The sequence below is a fragment of the Trichosurus vulpecula genome, chromosome 2 (genome assembly GCF_011100635.1).
Source record: "Trichosurus vulpecula isolate mTriVul1 chromosome 2, mTriVul1.pri, whole genome shotgun sequence".
NCBI classification, from domain to species: Eukaryota; Metazoa; Chordata; class Mammalia; order Diprotodontia; family Phalangeridae; genus Trichosurus; species Trichosurus vulpecula.
Genome location: NC_050574.1, coordinates 119,084,705 through 119,104,964, shown reverse-complemented (window position 1 = coordinate 119,104,964; position 20,260 = coordinate 119,084,705). Strand labels below are relative to the sequence as shown.

Here is a 20,260-nt window from a genome sequence, read left to right as displayed (position 1 = left end):
TGTTTTATGGGTGAGTTTTTCCCATTCACAGTTATGATTATTAACTGTGTATTTCCCTCCAACATCTTTTCTTCTGTTTATTCTTCTTTGTCTTTTTTTATCCTGTCCCTCCTCAAAAGTCTGTTTTGCTTCTGACCACTGTCTCCATTAATCCACCCTCCCTTTTATCAACTCCCTGCTTTCTCTTCTCCCTCCTCCTCCTACTTCCCTGTTGGGTAAGATAGATTTCTATACTCAGTCAAGTGTATACACACACACACACACACACACACACACACACACACACACACAGTTTTCCTTCTTTCAACCAATTCCGATGAGAATGAGGTTCAAGCATTGCCCGCAACACCTTCATTTTCCGCTCCACTATAAAAAGCTCTTCCTTGTATACCTCTTTTATGTGAAATAATTGTCCCCATTCTTCCTCTTCCTTTCCCCTTCTCCCAGCACATCCCACTTTCTCACTCCATTCTTTTTAGATCATCCCAACATAGTCAAATCACCCATGCTCTCTTTCTATGTAGACTCCTTCTAACTGCCCTAATAATGAGAGAGTTCTTAGGAGTTACATGTATCATTTCCCTATATAGGAATGTAAATAGTTTAACTTCATTAAATTCATTACAATATCTCTTTCATGTTTACCTTTTCATGTTTCTCTTAAATCTTGTTTTTGAATATCAAATATTGTATTCATATTTGATTTTTTTCATCAGAAATGCTTGAAAGACTTCTATTTCATTAAATATCCATTTCTCGTCCCCCCAAAGGACTATACTCAGTTTTGCTGGATAGGTGATTCTTGGTTATATCTTAGCTCTCTTGTCTTCTGGAACATTTTATTCCAAAATCTCTGCTTCTTTAATGTGGAAGCTGTTAAATCTTGTGTGATCCTGACTGTCTCCATGATATTTGAATTGTTTCTTTCTAACTGCTTGAGATATTTTCTCCTTGCCTTGGGGGTACTGGAATTTGGCTATAGTATTTTTGGGAGTTTTCTTTTTGGGATCTCTTTCAGGAGGTGATTGGTGGATTCTTTTTTTTTAATAGTATTTTATTTTTTCCAACTACATATAAAGATAGTTTTCAATATTCATTTTTGTAAAATTTTGAGTTCCAAATTTTTCTCCCTCCTTCCCCCCTCCCCAAGGCAGCAAGAAATCTGATTATAGGTTATACTTGTACTGATTGGTGGAGTCTTTCAATTTCTATTTTACCTTCTGGCTCTAAGATATTGGGGCAGTTTTCCTTTATAATTTCTTGAAATATGGCATCTAGGCTCTTTTTAAAAAATCATGACTTTTAGGGAGTTCAATAATTCTTAAATTATCTTTCCTGATCCATTTTCTTGGTCAGTTGTTTTTATGATGAGTTGATTCACATTTCTTCTATTTCCCCCCCATTCTTTTGACTTTGTTTTATTGTTTCTTGATGTTTTAGGGAGTCATTGCCCAATGCTAATTTTTAAGGAATTATTTTCTTCAGTGAGCTTTTGTACCTGTTTTACCAGTTCTGTTTTTTAAGGTTTTACTTCCTTCAGTATTTTTGTGCCTCTTTTATCAAGCTGTTAATTCACTTTTTCATAATTTTCTTGCATTGCTTTCATTGATTTTCCCAATTTTTCCTCTCCCATTCATCTCTTTCTTTAGTTCTTCCCGGAATTTTTGTTGAACTTGTGTCCAATTTACGTTTTTTCCCTTTGAGGCTTTGCTTGTAGATGTTTTCATGTTATTGTGATCTTCTGAGTTTGTGTCCTGACCTTTTCTGTCACCATATTAGCTTTTCATGGTCAGATTCTTTTTTGTTGTTTTTGTTTGCTCATTTTCCCAGCCTATTTCTTGTCTTTGAACTTTATATTAAAGTTGAACTCAGCTCACCTAGGGGTGGGGAGGCACTGTTCCAAGCTTCAGGCTTTTTCACACTGCTATCTTCAGAGCTAGTTCTGGGGGTCTGTAAGTTTTTGGTGCTTCCAAGGTAGTGTTATCCTAGGAGAACTATGGTTACTGCTCCCCTGGTCTGTTCTCTGGTCTTTACCTAGGAAGGGCCCCTGTTCCTCTGCAGCCGAAAGGGCTAGCTTTCCTCTCTGCCCTACAACTGTGACCCACAACTAAGTATGGCCAATGGAGTTGACAAGCAGTGCTTAGTCTTGTGCCCAGTGTCAGCTCAGGCTCCCTTGTAGTCTCTTCTAGATCAATTGTCTAGTCCCCTTACTATTTCTAGGCTTAGAGTTCCTAAAGTTGCTGCTGCTGCTGCCATCATAGCTGCCTCCAAGGCCACTGGTGTTGCTGCCGTATGTACTTTTGACTGGCCCCCACCCTGATGTCACAGATCTCTCCAGCTGACCACTTAAGTTGTCTTGGGCTATAATAATGTCTCATCCCAACCTTGTGCTGGCTGTACTGCTCCAGAATTCAATTTGGTACATTATTTTAAAGTACTTTAAAACATTCAGTACTTTAGAAAATGTGAATTCCCCTTAATGTGCATCCTCCGACACCAACCAAACAGAAGGAATCTCAGAACATCTACGCCAACTCCCTCATTTTACATATAAGGAGACTGAAGTCCAGAAAAAGAATCACCTGCCCAGTATCCTTCAGGTAGCCAGCTGAAGAGCTCAAATTCAAATCTTGGTCCTCAGATCCCAGAGCTTGGGCTCTCCCTCTTGTACTGTGGCGTGACCTAGCCTCTAGATCTCCAGAGAAGGCTGAGGCCATTCAGAGACAGCTCCCTCATATTTTTTCATTCTAGGGGGTGTGCTAGAGCCAGCTCACACCAGCTCCCAGAGGAACTGATTGTTAAATATCACTATAAGCATTTATTCGTACTTTAGAAATTGGCAAGAAAGTGATAGAGCAAATATTCATATGGTAATACAAATTTAACTTAAAAGTGCCTACATTTCTCCCCCAAGAATCATTTGTTAAACACTTATCAGCCCATTCTCCACCAAGAGTTGGTTGTTAAACACTTATTAGCCCACTCTTGCCTTGTTTTCCACCTCTCCATAGCTCTCTACCTACACGTTCTTCTCCTTACCCACCAATGTCAGGAGGTAACCGGATTATAGATTTTTGAGCTGAAAGGATCTTGGAGGTGATGGAATCCCTTTTTCATTATACAGAGGCCCAGTAAGCTTAAATGACTAGCTCAAGTCACATATATAGTAAGTGACAGAGGTGGGGTTTGAAAACAGCCCCTCCCAACTCTATAATCCAATGCTATTTCCACTGTACCATGGAAATAAATCCCCCGCCCCTTTCCTCTAAAGTTAACCCTTCCATCTGTTCCACTGACTATTTTTAGATACCTAGCCATCCTATCTTCCTTCCCTAGCAAGTTTCTTTCCCTGCCCAAGGCTCTCTACCCAGGCCCAATTCCATCTTTAGCTGTTGCTGAAGGCATCATGTAAAAAACTGGGCTTTTCTAGCTCATTTCTAGCACTAACTTCCCAGGAGGGTTGGCGGGGGGGGGGGGGGGGGGGGGGGGGGTGGGGTGGGGTGGGGGGGGGGGTGGGACTCTGACATTGACTCCGGGTTTGTTTTTTTTTAATACCAAAAGGAAGAATAGTAAGTCCTTCAAAGTACTGTGAAAAGAGGGCTTCAAAATCCTTTGGTGGCTGCAGAGATGGGAGTTATCTGGGGCAGCTGGGGCAGTGGGAAGAGCTCTGAGCAAACAGTCATAAGATAATGTGTTCTAGGACTGGAGAGGACTCAACATGTCCAAAACAGAACTCATTTTCTTCTCCTCCCTGCACTTCTCCTCCAAATCTCCTTATTTCTACTGAAAGCACCACCTAGGCTTACAACTGTGCTATCATTCAAGTCCTCACTCTTCCTCAAAACCACACATTCAGCCAATTGCCAGATCCTAGTTTTTCCTCCAGTCTTTTCCATTTGTCATCCTCTCTCCAACCTAGCCTTTTACAATAGCCTCCTATTTAGTCTCCCCACCTTGTCTCTCCCTTCTCTGAACTATCCTCTGCACAGATGACAAAGTGATATTCCTTAAGCATGTGGGTCTGACCATGCCACTCCTCTGCTCAATCAGTTGCAGTGGTTCCCTATCACCTCTGAGATCAAATATAAACTCCTCTGATGATAATTCAGAGCTTCAATCTACCTCTCCACATAATGATAGATTATTCCCTTTCACACATTCTTTGAGCAAGCCAGACTGACCTTGCTATTCCTCACACTTGGCATTCCATCATTTCCCATTTCTATGCCTTCACAAAGACTGTCCCATACTTGGAATAATGCTTCTACCCCCTTAGAATTCCTTGTTTCCTTCAAAGCTCAGCTCAAGCATCACCATCCACATGAGGTCTTTCCCGATCTTCCCAGTGCTAGCTTCCTCCCCTCCACAAGTAACAATAATTTATATAGTGCTTTAAGGTTTTCAAAGTGCTTTGCAAATATTATTTCATTTGAACTCAGGTCCTCCTCACTCCAAGCCCAGAGTATCCACTGTACCACCAGCTGCCTTTTTTTGATGTGTGTATATAAAAGCTCCTTGAGGGCAGAGCCTTTAATTTATGTCTTTGTCCAGAAGAGTCCACAGTAAATAAACCCTTAATAAATGCTTGTGGATTGATTGATGAATTCGAGATAATCTAGTCTGACCCCTTTGTTGTATTGATGAGGAAACCGATGTCTCAAGTAGGTGAGTAACTTGCCCAAGATCACACAGGAAATCAGTAGGCGAGCTAGGATTCAAACTGGAGACAGCTTCACCCCAAATTCAGTCAGGAGAAACATGCTCTGAACCCGTTTCTGTCCCTAACTTTGCTAGGAGATACTTCTCATCTCTGGGTCTTAGTTTCTGATTCTGATTCTATGGCTCTTTGTCTGTCTTGGCCTCAGTTTCCTCTTCTGTAAAATAAGGCTATTGCTAGCACTTACTGAGAGTTACTGCATTATTGAATTACTTTGTGTTTGGCCACAACTGCACACACTTACAAAGCTGGTTCTGGGTGATCCAGGCAGCCCCAGGGTGCTTTATAAGTACTTTACTTGTTGCTACTCAACCACTGTGGGCAGAAATTTGGTGCTAATGAGGCTTCCCAGCTTTTATTGGTACATATAAAAATGTAAGTAACCTGGGGAAGGGGTGTGGCTGGAGCTATTTCTAGCTATAGTGGACAGCCCTGTCCTGAGAGTCCAAAGTCCTGGATTCTCATCCAGGCTTTTGCACTGGTGTGTGTCTTTTACCAACTGTGTAACTTGGGGTAAGTCCATTCCTCTGCCTGGACCTACAATTTCTTCACTGTGAAATGAAAGGGTTGGATTAGAAATCACTAGATATCTTTGAACTCACACAGTTCGTGATTTGTTAGCTTACCACTCAGAGTTGAAAGGGATGGAGATGGGTCAGAGATAAGCAAAAGGATGAAAGAGAGAGAGAGGTGAGGGAAGAGTAAGAAGGAAAGGCCTGAGGAAGGACCAGGAGAGAGACAGGAACAGGAAGGGCAGAGGCAAAGGAAGCAGGGTCAGGGCACAGAAGGAGAGAGGAGGGAGGAGAAGAAAAGGGAAGGGACAAAGGAGAGAGACTGAAGAAATGTTGGAGGGGATAAACTGGGGAGTGCAGGGGAGAGAAAATGAGCAGATGGGATATGTTGGGCCCTCTGCAAAGTGACTTGCTAGTTGGATTCTGTCCCATGACAGACTGACAGAAAAGATCTGCTTAGCTTTTTGGTGTAGGGAGACAGGAGTATTGGTAGAGAGATTGGTTGAGACATCTTCAAGCCATGGCACTATGGGAGAGGGGGGAATGTACAGGACAGGGAAAAGGGGAGAGGAAGCAAGGGGAGGAGAGAGAGGGGGAGGGGAAGGAAGAGAGGAAGAGAAAGGATTAGAAGGGGAGGGAGAAAGGCAGAGGGGGTGGGGGACAGAGTGAGAGAAGAAAGAGGAGAAAGGGAGAGGCAGAGAAGAAAGAGGAGAGAAGGAGAGAGACAGAGAGAAGGAGGGTGAGATCGTCTTAGAATGTCACAGGTATGTGGAGAGAACAGGTAGTCCAATATCTCCCTTGATTCCCAGCAGCACCTTCATCCCCCATGCTCCTCTAAAAGAGGACTTCTCAGGTGAAATCATCTTCTTCTTGGTTCAGCCTTCTCATGTTCCCTTAACTCTTGTGTGACCTATTGCCTAATCCTATCGGTATAATTTACCCATTACTGTTTTATTACTTGCTTTGATAAATATGTTTGCTCGTTATTCGTGATATTCGTCTTTTGTGTAATAACTGTTTAGTATGAGACTTAAGAAACCCTCCTGACTTGGGACAGGACTATTTCCTACTAGGAATGACCAGGAAAGTAGATACTAGGTCAAACTTTTTCCTCTCCCCAATAGAGCATTCTGCTTCTAGTCTGCAAATAGCTGGTGTGTAGAAGAAGGATACAATTATTACCCAATAGTCCTCTTGGAGACTGGGAGTTTGAAAGAGTGCATGCCTAGCCTTGGTTCTCCTACTCCCCACAAAGGTGAAAATCCAAGTATTCTTGGCTTCGGGGTGGGCTAGATCCTAGATATCTAAATAAACTCCTTAAGCACAGGCCACCCAGGGTGCCTGTGGCCTCTTACAAGTAGGCCCAGTCTGTTGCCAGGTCCATATGTCACACAGGTGCATGACATTAATATCCTGTGACACTGTTCTATATTAGGCACGTCAAGTGCCTTGCAAACCTTAAAGCACTAAATACATTTTAGCTGTTATTGTTCTATTTCCTCCACCTCATTTTCTAGCCTGATTTTGTCTCCTTAAATTCCTCGAACATGGACTGTCAGAACTAGTCGGGTGTGGTGTCCGTATTTGTCAAAGCTGAAATAGACAGTCAGCTGCAGAGTTGGGACTCAGAGCAGAGGCCCCCCAGCTTCTGGGAGAGATCCAACCCCACTCCTCCCTACCCTCCTAACACAGTCTCATCTATTTTCCTCTAACTACACAACTCTACCCAGGGTTTTGGGAGGCTTTTCGTTGCTAATAAATACAGGGACACAGGCAGGGAGGGGGTAATATTAACAAAGGGGAAAATTAGAAGTTTCAGGAAGTCTTTAGAGCTTGAAGTCGCCATGGTCTGTATTAGAAGGTGTATGGAACTGGACGTGATCTTTCTCAGCCCTTATCCTGATCGTTTCAATTTAATTTAGTTCATTTCACTTCAGTTCCGTACACTGCGGGGCAGAGGAAAAAGATTCATGATTTGCAGTCATGAGAAGACCTTGGTTTCAATCCTGTGGAAAATGAGCTCAGCCATTCCCCACCTGATGGCTATCCTCTTCGTCTCTGGTTCTTTGCTACTCCAAAAAAAGAGCTGCTATAAATATTTTGTGTATTTATGGGTTGTTTTCTGCACTCCTCACTCTTTGATTTCTTTGGGGGGCAGTATTGGCCTGGGTCGAAGGTTACATACACACAGAGTTTAATATTTTTTTTTGCACAGTTTCAAATTGCTTTTCTGAATGGCTGCATCAGTCCATTGTTCCACAATTTTGTATGCCTGTCTTCCTACAGCCCCTCCAGCAATGGTCATTTTATTTCTTTTCCACTTTGCCAATCAGAGGGGTGTCAGGTCGTCACAGGATGGTTTTGAAGAAAATACTTTACAAACTTTAGAGCTCTATAGAAATGTGAGCTCTTCATATGGAAAATTCAAACCGGAGTTCGCTGACTCCAAATGTTTTCTACAGCCATTCAGCAATGAGGTGCACTGAATTTGTATCATGGGCCCCTTTAATTCTCCTCCTCCTCAAGATAATTGTTGATGCTCCTTCAGTCAGACTTTGTAAGACATAATTCCTAGTTCTCTTTTCATTCAAGTTCTCCCCCCCAGATGAACCCCCTTCCTCAACAAAGATAATATTGTTCCTGTTATTGCTTGACCTGACATTTTAAAAACATTTTACATAAGTTATGTCTTCTTGACCTCAAAATAACTCTGCAAAGGAGAAAGGGCAAATATGCTGATTTTACAGAGGAGGAAATTGATGGTCACAGTGGTGACCCAACTTGTTCGAGACCACCCAGTGATAAGTAGCAGAGCCATGCTCTGCCCACAGCCCTTTGCCAGTCTCTGTTCCTACTAAGCAAATAGTGACAATGCTGGATAAAGGGAGAGTGACCTTGTCCCTGCTCTGCCCTGAGGAGCTACAATCTAATAATGATTTGCTGTTGTTTTCTTTAATTCGTTGTGTCTGACTCTGTGACTCCATTTGGAATTTTTCTTTGCAGAGATAGAGGAGTGGTTTGCCATTTCCTTCTCCAGATCATTTTACAGATGAGGAAACTGAGGCAAACAAGGTTAAGTGACTTGCCCAGGGTCATTCAACTAATAAAGGTCTAAGGTAAAATTTGAACTCAGGTTCTCTGGCCTGGCACTCTATCTATGCTCCATCTAGCTGTAATAATTATAGCTTACCTTAATGTACTTCTTTATAATAACCCTAAGGGGAAGGTATTATTAACTGTCTTCTATGACTAAGGAAAGAGGCCCAAGGAGGGGAAGTCATTTGTCCAAAATTATAAGGCTAATTGGCAAGTTGTAGAAGGAGGACTACATATCCAGGTCAGCTGACTTCAAGTGCAATGATGCCTTAAGGCTGAGGAAGAGAATCAGCCCAGGTCAGATCTAGAGAAGGAAGGAAGGAGCTTCCAGTCAGACTGGGAGTTTCCTTTGGAGGCAGCCCTGGTATGTAACAGAGAGAGTGCTGGTCCTGGAGTCCAGAAGGTCTACTTCTGCTGCACATTAGTCATATGACCAATGAGTCTCCCAGAGACTCAGTTTCCTCATCTGTAATGATGAAGATATTCATACTTGGGCCCTCCCACACAAAGTAAGAAGGATGAAGAGGAGGTCTCTGGCCCAATGAACAGAATTAATACACGTGAATGCACTGAACTACTATACTTGTCTAAGATAAAGTTGTTTCCTGGACCTGGTGGGACGAAGTCTGTGGTGGTGCCTTAGACTTTGTCAGACGTACCCCTGTTCTCTCTGCTCCTCCCCATTCCACGGGGTAAGATAGTTGAGGTCAGGGACATTTATTTTTATTTGTTGCTTCAGATCCCTAGTGCCTATAGAACTGCATAGTAATAAAGGCAGTATAGTACAATGGAGAGAGGACTTTGGAGTCTGGGGACCTGGGTTCATATCCTACCTCTGATGCTTCCTACCTGTGGAACCTTGGCAAGTCACTTAATCTACCTGGACCTCAGTTTCCTCATCTATAAAATGAAGGATTTGGACTAGATGGCTTCTGAAGTCTCTTCCAGCTCTAGAACCACGATCCTATGAGATAATGTACATAGAGTGCTTTGCAAACATCAGGCTTTGTAAGTATGCAACAACATGGTGTAGTGCCTAAGACAGACCTGGGACCTGCAGGCAGGCAGGCAGTCAATAAACCTGGCACACAGGCCTATGCACCAAGCACTGTGCTGAGCAGTGGAGAGACAAAGAAAGTCAAAACACAGTACCTGCCCTCAAGGAGCTCACAATCTAATGGGGGGGGGGATGACACACAACATGCAAACAACCACGAGGAAACAGGCTATATACAGGACAAATCGGAAATAATCAACAAAGTGAAAGCACTAGCATGAAGGGCAATCAAGAAAGTCTTTCTGTAGAAGGTGAGATTTTAGCTGGAACGAGAAGGAAGCAGAACCAAGAAGGGAGAGCTCTCCAAGCATGGGGGACAGCCAATGAAAACACCCAGAGTCAGGAAGTAGATCGTTGTATTGTAGAGTATGTAGTGAAGAGTAAGAAGTAGAAGATTGGAAAGATAGAAAGAGGCCATATAATAAATGGATCATTGTACTGTGGAGTATGTAGTGAAGAGTAAGGAGTAGAAGACTGGAAAGATAGAAAGAGGCCATATAATAAATGGATCATTGTATCGTGGAGTATGTAGTGAAGAGTAAGGAGTAAGAAGACCGGAAAAATAGAAAGAGGTCATATAATAAATGGCTCTGGCTACCAACAGGAGGACTTTATATTTGATCCAGGGAGCCACTGGAGTTTATTGAACAGGGGCATGATTTGCTCACTTCAAGTCTAGTATTCTTACTTCTCCACATGGCAGCTATCAGACAAAAACCTAGCAAGTGTCCAAGGATGGGTGTCTTCCAATCCCTCTGACCCTCAGTTCTTTTGTGAGCTGTAACTTCTATACTAGCTATACTCTCCTACCTTCCTTATCTTTTGTTTTTTAGGTTATACATGTACAATCATATTAACCATATTTCCACATTAGTCATGTTGTAAAAGAAGAATCTGAACAAAAGGAAAAGACCATGAGAAAGAAAAAACAAAAAAAAAAGTGAAAACAGTATGCTTCGATCTTCATTCAGACTCCATAGTTCTTTTTCCGGATGTGGATAGCATTTTTCCTCATGAGTCTTTTGGAATTGTCTTAGATCACTGTATTGCTGAGAAGAGCTAAGTCTATCATGGTTGATCATTGCAGAATATTGGGGTTACTGTGTATAATGTTCTCCTGGTTCTTCTTATTTCACTCAGCATCAGTTCGTGTAAGTCTTTCCAGGTTTTTCTGAAATCCATTTGCTCCTCATTTCTTATAGCACAACAATATTCCTTTACATTCATATGCCACAATTTGTTCAGCCATTCCCCAGTTGATGGGCATCCCCTCCTCAATTTCCAACTCTTGGCCAACACAAAAAGAGCTGTCATAAATATTTTTGTGTATGTAGGTCATTTTCTTTTTTTTTTTATGATCTCTTTGGGATACACACCTAGTAGTGGTATTGCTGGATCAAAGCTACCTCCCCCATCTTGACTCTGTGGTGAATCAGTTCAACTTTGCATTGTCCAAAACTGAACACATTCTCTTTACCCTAGAACCCTCCTCCTTTCCAAACTTCTGCAGCACCACCAACCTTCCTCGGGCTCCCAACCAAGGGGTCATCCTTCATTCCTCGATATCTTTCACCCCCATCTTCAGTCTGTTGTCAAGCCCTTTCAATTTCACTTTTGTAACATCTCTCTTATACACCTCTCCTCTCTTCTGCTACTGTCCCCATAGGTTCTAGTCACTTCATGCCCAGACAATTGCAATAGCCTCATGGTTGGTCTGCTCATCTCAAGCTTCTCCTTACTCCAGCCCATCCTTCATTCAACTTCCAGTGTAATTTTCTAATGCCCAGGTCCAACCACATCACCTTCTCCCACCCCCTTACTCAGTGGATTTCTATCACTTCCAGGATCGGATATAAAATCCTCTGTCTGGCAGTCAGAGCCCTTCATGACCTATGCATTTACTATGTGCCAGGCGCATTACCTCACTGGATCCTTACAACAACCTGGAAGGTGCTATGGTTATGCCCATTTATAGTTGAGGAAACTGAGGCTGACAGGTTAAGTGACTTTCCCAGGGTCACATATCTAGGAAGGGAATGTCTGAGACCTAGTTTGCACTCAGCTCTTTCTGTCTCTAGGCACGGAGGCACCTATAAGATCTCTGTAAATCATCTTCTCCAACTCCCTTATTTTATATATGTAGAAACCTAAGGCCAAGGAGGTTAAGTGGATTGACTAAAGTAGGATGGGGAACCCTCTGCCTTGAGGCCACGTGTGGACTTCTAGGTCCTTGGGTGAGACATTTTGACTGAGTCCAAGTTTTACAGAACAAATCCTTTTATTAAGGGAATTTGTTCTGTGAAGTTTGGATTCAGTCAAAAGGTCACACTTGAGGGCCTAGAGGCCACAGGTTCCCCACTCCTATAAAAGGTAGTATGTGGCAAGACTAAAATTTGAACCCAGATCCTCTGATTCCCAATTCAATACTTCTACTAAAGAATGATGCTGTTGTGACCACACTAGAGGTCTTCAGGCAAAGTTGAAATTGTGAGTTCTGAGGTATGTGGCAGAAGGGATTTTTTTTTTTGGTAATGTTATGTCATCTCTTCCAGCTGTGAGAGTCTGTGGATCCATGACCCAAAAGTTCCTTCCTGTGACCCTCCTTTCAAGGCTGTGTGTGGATAATTGGGGAGAAAAGCATGCAAGTGAGATGAGAAAGCATAGGAAAATGGGGAAGCCAAAAATAGGAAGTGATAGAGAAAGATAAGTAGAGAAGGTGTTAGGGAATCACAGGGATAGGGTAAGAAAAAGGAAGAGGGAGACAGAGATGGAGGAGAAAGAGAAGTAATAGGGAGAGAAACAGGAAGCCCCAGAAAGAGTGTTAAAAAGAGAGGGAGATGAGAGATGGGGACTAGAAGAGGAAGTGATGAGATGGAAGAAGGGCAGAGAGGGGAAACAGGAGAAGGGATATAGGAAGTGAGGAAGAGGGAGTAAAAAGGGGATGGGGGTAAAGATGTGAGTAGGGAAAGGGAAGACTGGGAGAAGAGTGATAGAGCTCCGAGTTGGGGAAAGGTTTAAGAGAGAAAGAGTAAGAGGGAAACTTAAGGAGAAAGGGAAACGTGGAAGTAAGAGACTGGGAGAGAAAAGGGGGCAGAGAGCGAAGAGGAGCGTCGATCACAGTTTCTCTTTCTAACTCAGTCCCTGACCCTTCCCGACCCTTTCCCACTCCGCTTGCTCCAACCCCGGAGGCCCCCTCCGTCCCCAATCAGCCTCTCTTTAGGAACAAGTCCGCATGCGCGGCTTCCCCCCTTCCCCTCCCCACCCTTTTCGTCCCCTCTGAGGCCCCGCCCCTAGTCCTGATTGGATAGGAGGACTGGGGCCCGAAGAGCCAGAACCCTACGGGGATCGTAAGCAGGAGGAGTTGGCTCTGCAGCCTCTGAGCTTCTGCCTGGGCGGCGGGAGCACCTGGCTGGCCGAGACACCTTCCCCCCTACACAGCACACTGCCACCGCCACTACTACCACTGCCACCAACCGGGAGCTAGCCCACGCCTGGCGACAGCCGCACCTTCGGCTCCTTCCTGCCCAGGATCCTGCCTCCGTTGACTGCTGGGCTTGCCAGCCTCAGGTAAGAGGCTCTTTCGGGGTGCATCGAGCAGTGTGTGGTTGTGTATGTGCGCGCCCGTTGTGTACGTGTGTGCGTCGAAGGGTGTGTGTGTGTGTGTGTGTCTGTGACTGTGATGTGATGTTCGCGCGGTGTCAGTGCATGGTGTGAAAAGTGCATGTGCTGTGTGTTGTTTCTGTGGGGGTTTATGTGGTGTGCGAAGTGTACCCGTGTGTGTCTACGGTGCCATTATATATGATTTGTATACAGGCTGAGTGTGTGGTTTGTAGCGGAGTGCATATATATATGTATATATGTATATGTATATACAGGGGTGTGTCAGAGACAGTGTGTGTACATACATAATAAATACAGTGTCTGAGAGACTGTGTGTGGTTTATATATAGTCTGTGGTCTGTAGCAGGAGCATATATATATTTGGGGGTGTGTCTGAGAGAAACAGTGTATGGTGTCACTGTGAGCGGTTTATATATAGTCTGTGTGGCCTATAATGGGAGTGTGTATATGGGGGTGTGTCTGAGGGAAACAGAGTGTGTGTGTGTGAGAGAGGCTGGTAAGAGAAGGGGTGTGTGATGTTTGAGGGAAAGTCAATTTAACAAGTATTCAAGCATTAATTAAGCACCTACTATGTGCTGAGCAAAAGGGATACAAAGGCAAAAAGGAAACAGTCTGCTCTTATGGTGTGGATATCAGGTTTGTATTTGTGTGTGGAGGAGAATAAGAGCAGTGGGAAATGGATGTGGTGAAATTGTGATGTTTGTACATAATTGTAAAGTTGTGTTGGGTGAGATTGGGATTTAAGTGAGATTGTGAGGGAGTATGTTCGGTGTGTGAGACTGAGGGATGCTATGTGTGTGTGAGATTGAAAATGGTTGGGGTGAATGTGTGTGTGTGGGGGTGGTGTGTGAGCTTGTGTGAACGTGTAGTCTGTAAGTGTGAGACTGAGAGTAAGTGATGTGTTTAGTGTGAGACTGTGAGTGTGGTTTGTGAGATTGGGAGAGTGTGTGGTGTGAGGTTGTGAAAGTATGTGGTGGTGTGTAACTGAGATTGTGAGAGATGGAGCGGGAGTGTGTATGTCATTTGAAGACAGAAACCCCAAATCACGACCCCCTACCCCAGGAAGTGTCCCCCTGTTAGGGGCCTCCTTGAGGAAGAGGGCATGGTGTGGGGGAGGGAGGCCGAAGGAAGGAATTTATTTGTTTTGTTATGAACTACATGACCATGACTGCAATTTCTCCTCTCCCCCCTTCTCTGCCTCTGCAGAGACCCCAGGAGGCTCTGTGAGCTGAGCCTTGGTGGTGGTATTCCTTTTCTCCCCCACCCCATCCCTCCCCATTTGCTTTCCTTTCTCTGACCTCGTTTTGAGTTATGGAGGAAAAGTCCCACTGCCCTGCCCCCTCCTCCTTCCATCCACTGACGATTTACAGCTGGAAGAAGCCTCGGAGATCTGGAGCCCAGCCCCCTCATTTACAGTGCAACTGAAGTGACTTGTGTGGGTTTAGTGGAAGGCCTGTTGCTTTGTACGCTGGAGTCCAGAGATCAGATCCCTGCCCTGAGGCTGTATAACCCTGGGAAAGTAAATTCCTGAGCTTCAGTTGCTTGTTCCACAAGGTAGAGATCAAAATAGTACTCACTGTGCTGGGTTACTGTCAGGTAAGAGGGAAGGGAAAGGGAGTAGGCATTTATTAAGCACCTACTTACTATGTCCCGGCACTTTGCTAAGCACTTTTTACAAATATTTTCTCATTTCATCCACACAACAACCCTGTGAAATATATTGTGCTGAGATCCTTGTTTTACAGTTGAAGAAACTGAGGCTGAGATAAGTGACTTGCCTGGGGGTCATCCAGCTAGTAAGTATCTGGAGGCTGGATTTGAACTCCTTTCTTCCTTACTCCAGAACTAAGGCTCTCTCCACCTAGCAGAGCCACCTGGTAGCCTCCAGGAGAAAAACTTGAGTATTATTCATCTATTATATTCGTCCAAAGTTACACCGCAAGTGGTGGATTATTCTAATGGCAGTGGGGGGGGGGCGGGGAAAAAACACATGGCTTTTTCTAGGATCCCATACTCACAATCTCTCCTCCCTGGGCCGGTCACCCCTCTTTTTTTCCTTTTCTTAATACTCCCTTAAATGTCCTTCAGTGCTTCTGGAGGCTTAATTTCCTTTGCCCACCTGCTCCCCACTTCCCCATCTTTAGGAATTTGGTCCCCAAAGGAAAGGTGAAGCTTCTTTTCATTCTCTCCCTTCTCTGGCTAGAAACTAAGCCTCCGTAAACCCCTAGTATCAGAGGGAAAAAGCTCTGAACTTGGGGTTAGAAAGACCTGGATTCAAATCTAACCTTCATCACTTAATGGAATTAAGTCATCAGGCAAAAAGTCTGTCCTCTCCATGGTCATGTTTCTTCTTCATTTGTCAGATAGGGATAATACCAAGTACCTGTGATAGCTACGCCAAAGGGTAGTCCAACTCACAAATAGCTAACATCAGGTCATTTATAAAGTGCTGGATAACTGCTCTACTCTGATTGTTTCCATCCAATGACTGCTGTGATTGTTTAGGGGGATGCTAGGAGAGTGTCCAATACGTCAGGCTGTCTGCTACACTGGCAATTGGGGAACACCAGATTTGGAGCCAAGGATCCTGGTTCAAATCCTAGCTCCATTGCCTACAACTTGTGTGATGTTGGCCAAATCATTGGCCTTCTCTGTGCCCCAGTAAAGGAAGGAACTGGACCAGATGGTCTTTCGGGTTTCTTTCAGCTTCTAACATTTTATGTGCAAAGATCACTTCCTTCTCTGTAATTCCATGTTCTGAGGTCCCTTCGAGCTGTGACATTTTATGTTCTAAGGTTCATTTCGGCTCTGATGCTCTATGCTCTTGTATTTTAGCACTGTCATTCAGTTCTATGGTCCTTTCTAGCTCGAAATGCTCTAATTCTTAAGTAATAAACTATCTCTGAGAAATCTCTTTTTTTTAAGGGGGGTCAGCCTTGGCCCTAAGTTTGCCCCAGTGTCTCCCAGCCCCCCCACCCACCCAGTGAAGAACTATCTTTGAATCACTTCCAGACAGGGCCACTCCTTAAAGTTTTTAGCAACCATAACTGGCTATGAAATAGGGAAAGAAAAGAGATAATAAGATCTGGTAATTGGATGTATGTGGTACCTACCTCAAGGAGTTCATACACCTGGTCCTACAGGGTGGTGCAGTAGACTGAGTTTTGGACCTGGAGTAAGGAAGGATTGAGTTCAAATTCTGCCTCAGACACTTAGCTTGGTGATCTTGTACAAGTCACTTACCCCTCCACACCCCACCCCGTGCCTTTTTTCTCCTCTGTAAAATGAGACTTGCCTCACAGGGTTGTTATGAGGATCAAATGAAATAACACACAAAATACTTCGTGAACTTCAAACTGCTATACAAATACTAGCTATAGTAATAATCATTAATTAATATTTTTCATTAACAGTGATTTAATTATTGTTAATTTTATTATTAAATAATGAATTATAATACTGTTATAATAAATTAACAGTCATTTAATGGTTGACAATAATATCAATTTGATTATTAATATTAATTATAATTACAGGGAACTCAATCCAGCTTGTCAGTGTGTGCTAAAATGTGTGATACAGACTCACGTGCTGTAGGAAATTCAGGGGAGAGAAAGATCTGGGAAGGCTTCATGGAGGAGAGGGGATCCTGGAAGAATGGCTTGGATTTGCTCTTACTCCTACTTCATATGGTGTTCTGTACCTAGAAGGGACTAGTGAGGATAATGAGCCCTGAACATTCCATAGCTTTTAGCACACATTTATAAAGTGCCTGCTGTGTGTGCAAAGCCCTATGTTTTGATCCTTAGGATGAGGGAGATGGGATTACAAAGTACAGCTAAGCAAATTCTTGCCATAATGTGGTTTATAATCTAGTAGTGTATTTATTTCAGTACTTCTAGGAACTGTGATCTCATCAGTGTGGACAGAGATCTCAACTCCTCAGTGGATGGTTTTGTGAATTGGTCCAGTGTTGGCCCAGTGTTGGCCAATCTTCTTATGATAAACTTTTCCGTGATTTATTTCTCCATGCTTTTTTATTCTAGATGTAAGAGATACATAGTCAAGCACCTTCCCTCTAAGATTATCTGCCATTTACTACATATAGAATAATTAAAAGTAGATATTATTTGAATTATATAGTATATACCTAGCTTGTTTGCATATTCTCTCCTCCATTGGAACAGGACCTCCTTGAGGGCAGGCATTGTGTTTTTGCCTTTCTTGGTATCTGTGATGCCTAGCACAGTGCCTCCCATATATGTGCTTAATAAATTCTTGTTGACAGAGACAGACTTACCAAATTGCTAGGTCTGTACTGGAAGTCTTCCCAGCTTGGTACAACCAGCTGGAGCTTTTCACCCCAGGGGCAAAACCTTTGAGAACCTAGGGATCACTTCCATGGTGAAGTGAGGCATTGGACAAGTACTTTAAGGAAAGGACAGAAAAATATGATGGAAATTGATAAGGGCCTACAGGGACTATGGAATGCTATGGAAAGAGTGATATTGATGGGGCCAGGGTAGGATACTGGGGAAGGCTTCACGGAAGAGGGAACCTTTGATCTGGGCCTCGAAGGATGAGGAGCATGCTGACAAGTAGCAGAGTTTGGGGGCAATACTGACAGGAGCAAAGACATAGATGGGCTGTGTCTGGGGGAGGGGACCAGGAGAGGCAGCAGTGAGCTGTTCAGATTGACTGAAATAGAGAGTCCATGGAGGTGGGAGGGGAAAGTAGTGGGAGCTATGCCTGGAGAGGGAGATTGGAGCCCAATTTTAGAGGAGAGAGGATTAGGGCATTCCAGAGGGGGAATACTATGTGGGCCTGGGGAAAAGAACAGCTGTCCCTAGGCAGTTTGGGAAGGAATTCCTCTTGAATTGGATGGGTCATTTGGAGACATTCCTTTATGTCTGGGGTTTGGGTGTACTTAATTTTTAAGTATATTGGTAATTATTTCAATATAGTTTCCTTTGTAATCCTTTGTATTTTATGCAATTAATAACATTATTCTGAGAAGGGGTCCACCCAATTGCCAAGTCCATGACAGAAAATGTTAAGAATGGTAGCCAGTCTTTAAGTAGTGAGCTCTGCCAGAGACAGGTAAGACTTGGGTTGCCTCCACGGGGCTCACTTTCTTATATCAGGATAAGCAGATATATACAACCCTGAGTACAAGACAGAATTTTAACCAATCCCTTTTCTTTCCTCCCAACCTTCCCTCATTGCGTCTGATCTGAAATGGGTGGAAATATAACATGGAATGGGTTGGGAATACAACAGAAACTGGGTTCAAGTGCCGGCTTCCGGTGTGACTGAGAGCAAGTCTAGATCCCACGCAGATTGGAAGGACCCTTGGAGGCTGCTCATTCCAGCCTCTTCATTTTACAGATATGCAGGAAACCAAAGCTCTTAGAGGTTCACTGATGTTCCCAGAGTCACTCTGGGAGAGGCCAAGACAGGATTTGCACTCAAGTCTTCTGACTCCAATTCTATTGTTCTTTCCCCTAAACCTAGCTGCAAGCCATTTCCTTTCTTTGAGTCTTGGATTCCTTATCTGGAAAATCAGGATAAAGAATGCTTGGGCATTACAACCCCACCCAAACCTCCCCAACTGAGGACTGAGCTTTGTAAGCTTTAAAATGCTGTAAAAGTGGAGCTCAGCTGGAAGTAGAGGGGGTGGGGCAGGAGGGAAGAACAAATTGGGGCTAATCTTTCATCTCTAAGGTCCATTCCAGACCCAAATCCCCAGATCCTTTTTCTTTCTTTGGTGTGCTCATCTTCATTCTCTTCTCAGCCCATGCTGCCTTGCCCTACTGAGGGATGCCTCTTCATTCATTTGGCCTCCCCACTCCTTCCCCATTATCATCCTCCATCCTTCCCTCCTAACAAAACCTAATCACTATGGGATTTATTTGTTAGAACAGCTGTCTTTCTGTAGCTTAGAAATGCATCTGGTAGACCTATCTGGCCTTGAGTCAGAAAGACCTGAATTCAAATCTAGCCTTAGACACTAGCTGTGTGACCCTGGGCCAGTCACTTAACTCTGTTTGCCTCAGTTTCCTCATCTGTGAAATGAGCTGGAGAAGGAAATGGCAAACCATTCCACTTTCTCTTCCAAGAAAACACCATCCTTATAATCACCCTGTGAGGGATGCTGCCAGTGTTATCTCCATTTTACAGATGAGGAAAACTGAGGCTTAGAGATGAAATGGCATGTTAATGATTACACAGCTGGTAAATGTTGGGGTCAAGACTTAAATTCAGGTGACCCCTGAAAGTTTCTTTCCACTCTAAAACTACTCTAAAACAGTCCCATAACCCTTTGTCACTTTCCTGCTCGTGAAGCTTCAGTTTCTCCTCTATTTCCCTTAGGATAAATGATAAGCTCCAGTGGGAAGCCCTTCTCCTTCTGGCTCCAATCTGTCTTTCCAGACTTATTTCCCTTTCCTACCCCTTACATTGTATTTGAAACTATATCCCCTATTGTTCCCTATGCATGACATTCTATCCCTTTCCATGCCTCCACATGTATTTCCCATGTTTAGAATACTGCTTTTTTCTCACCTCCCCTTCCTAGAATCCCTTCCTAGTTCACAGTTCAGTTCAAGTACAGCCTCCAGCATAAATAAGGCTGTTACTGATAAGACCCTCTCTGACAAATTCTTTTACATTTATCTTGTATATATTTTGTATCCACTTCTCTGTGTGATGTATCCCCACAGAAGGGTGTAAGTTCTTGGAGAGCAGAGACTGTTTCATTTTTTGACTTTGTATCTCTAGCACCTAGGACAGTACCTGGCACACAGTAGGCACTTCATAAGTGCTAGTTGAATTAAATTGAATAATGATATCTAACTCCTTTGACATAACTGAATGCTTTCTGGCTATTCAGCTCTTCCCTCAGAAAGCTCTCCCTGTCCTGGTCAATAATTTAATTCACTTCAACACAGTGCATTTATCAAGCACTTACAATCTGATGCTCAGTGCAAGAAATACAAAGGTTGATGCTGCACAGACCCTGCCCTCCCAGGTAGAGTCATAGAATCCTAGGTCATCATACTGGGAAGGAGCTGTTGTCATGGGGCTCGGCCAAGTCCCTGTCTCATCTTCCCCGCAACTTTCACCACTCCTACTTATTTGATAGGTGATGATCCCAGGGCCCAGAGAGCCTACGCAATAAGTGAATGGCAGAGCAGGGACCCAAGCCTTGATCCTCTGCCTCCCAGGCCAGCTTTTTCCACTGGGCTGTACCATGTA

At 43.7% G+C, this 20,260-nt stretch overlaps 1 protein-coding gene across 1 annotated transcript in view; it reads left to right on the top strand.

Moving 5' to 3' along the window:
• The first annotated feature begins 12,673 nt into the window (after positions 1-12,673).
• Positions 12,674-20,260, top strand: part of CAPN5 (calpain 5) — a 155,253-nt gene continuing 147,666 nt past the window's right edge. Inside the window, exon 1 of the mRNA XM_036742447.1 lies at positions 12,674-12,949. The gene's annotated coding sequence lies outside the window, so the exon portion shown is untranslated. The remainder of the gene's footprint in view (positions 12,950-20,260) is intronic.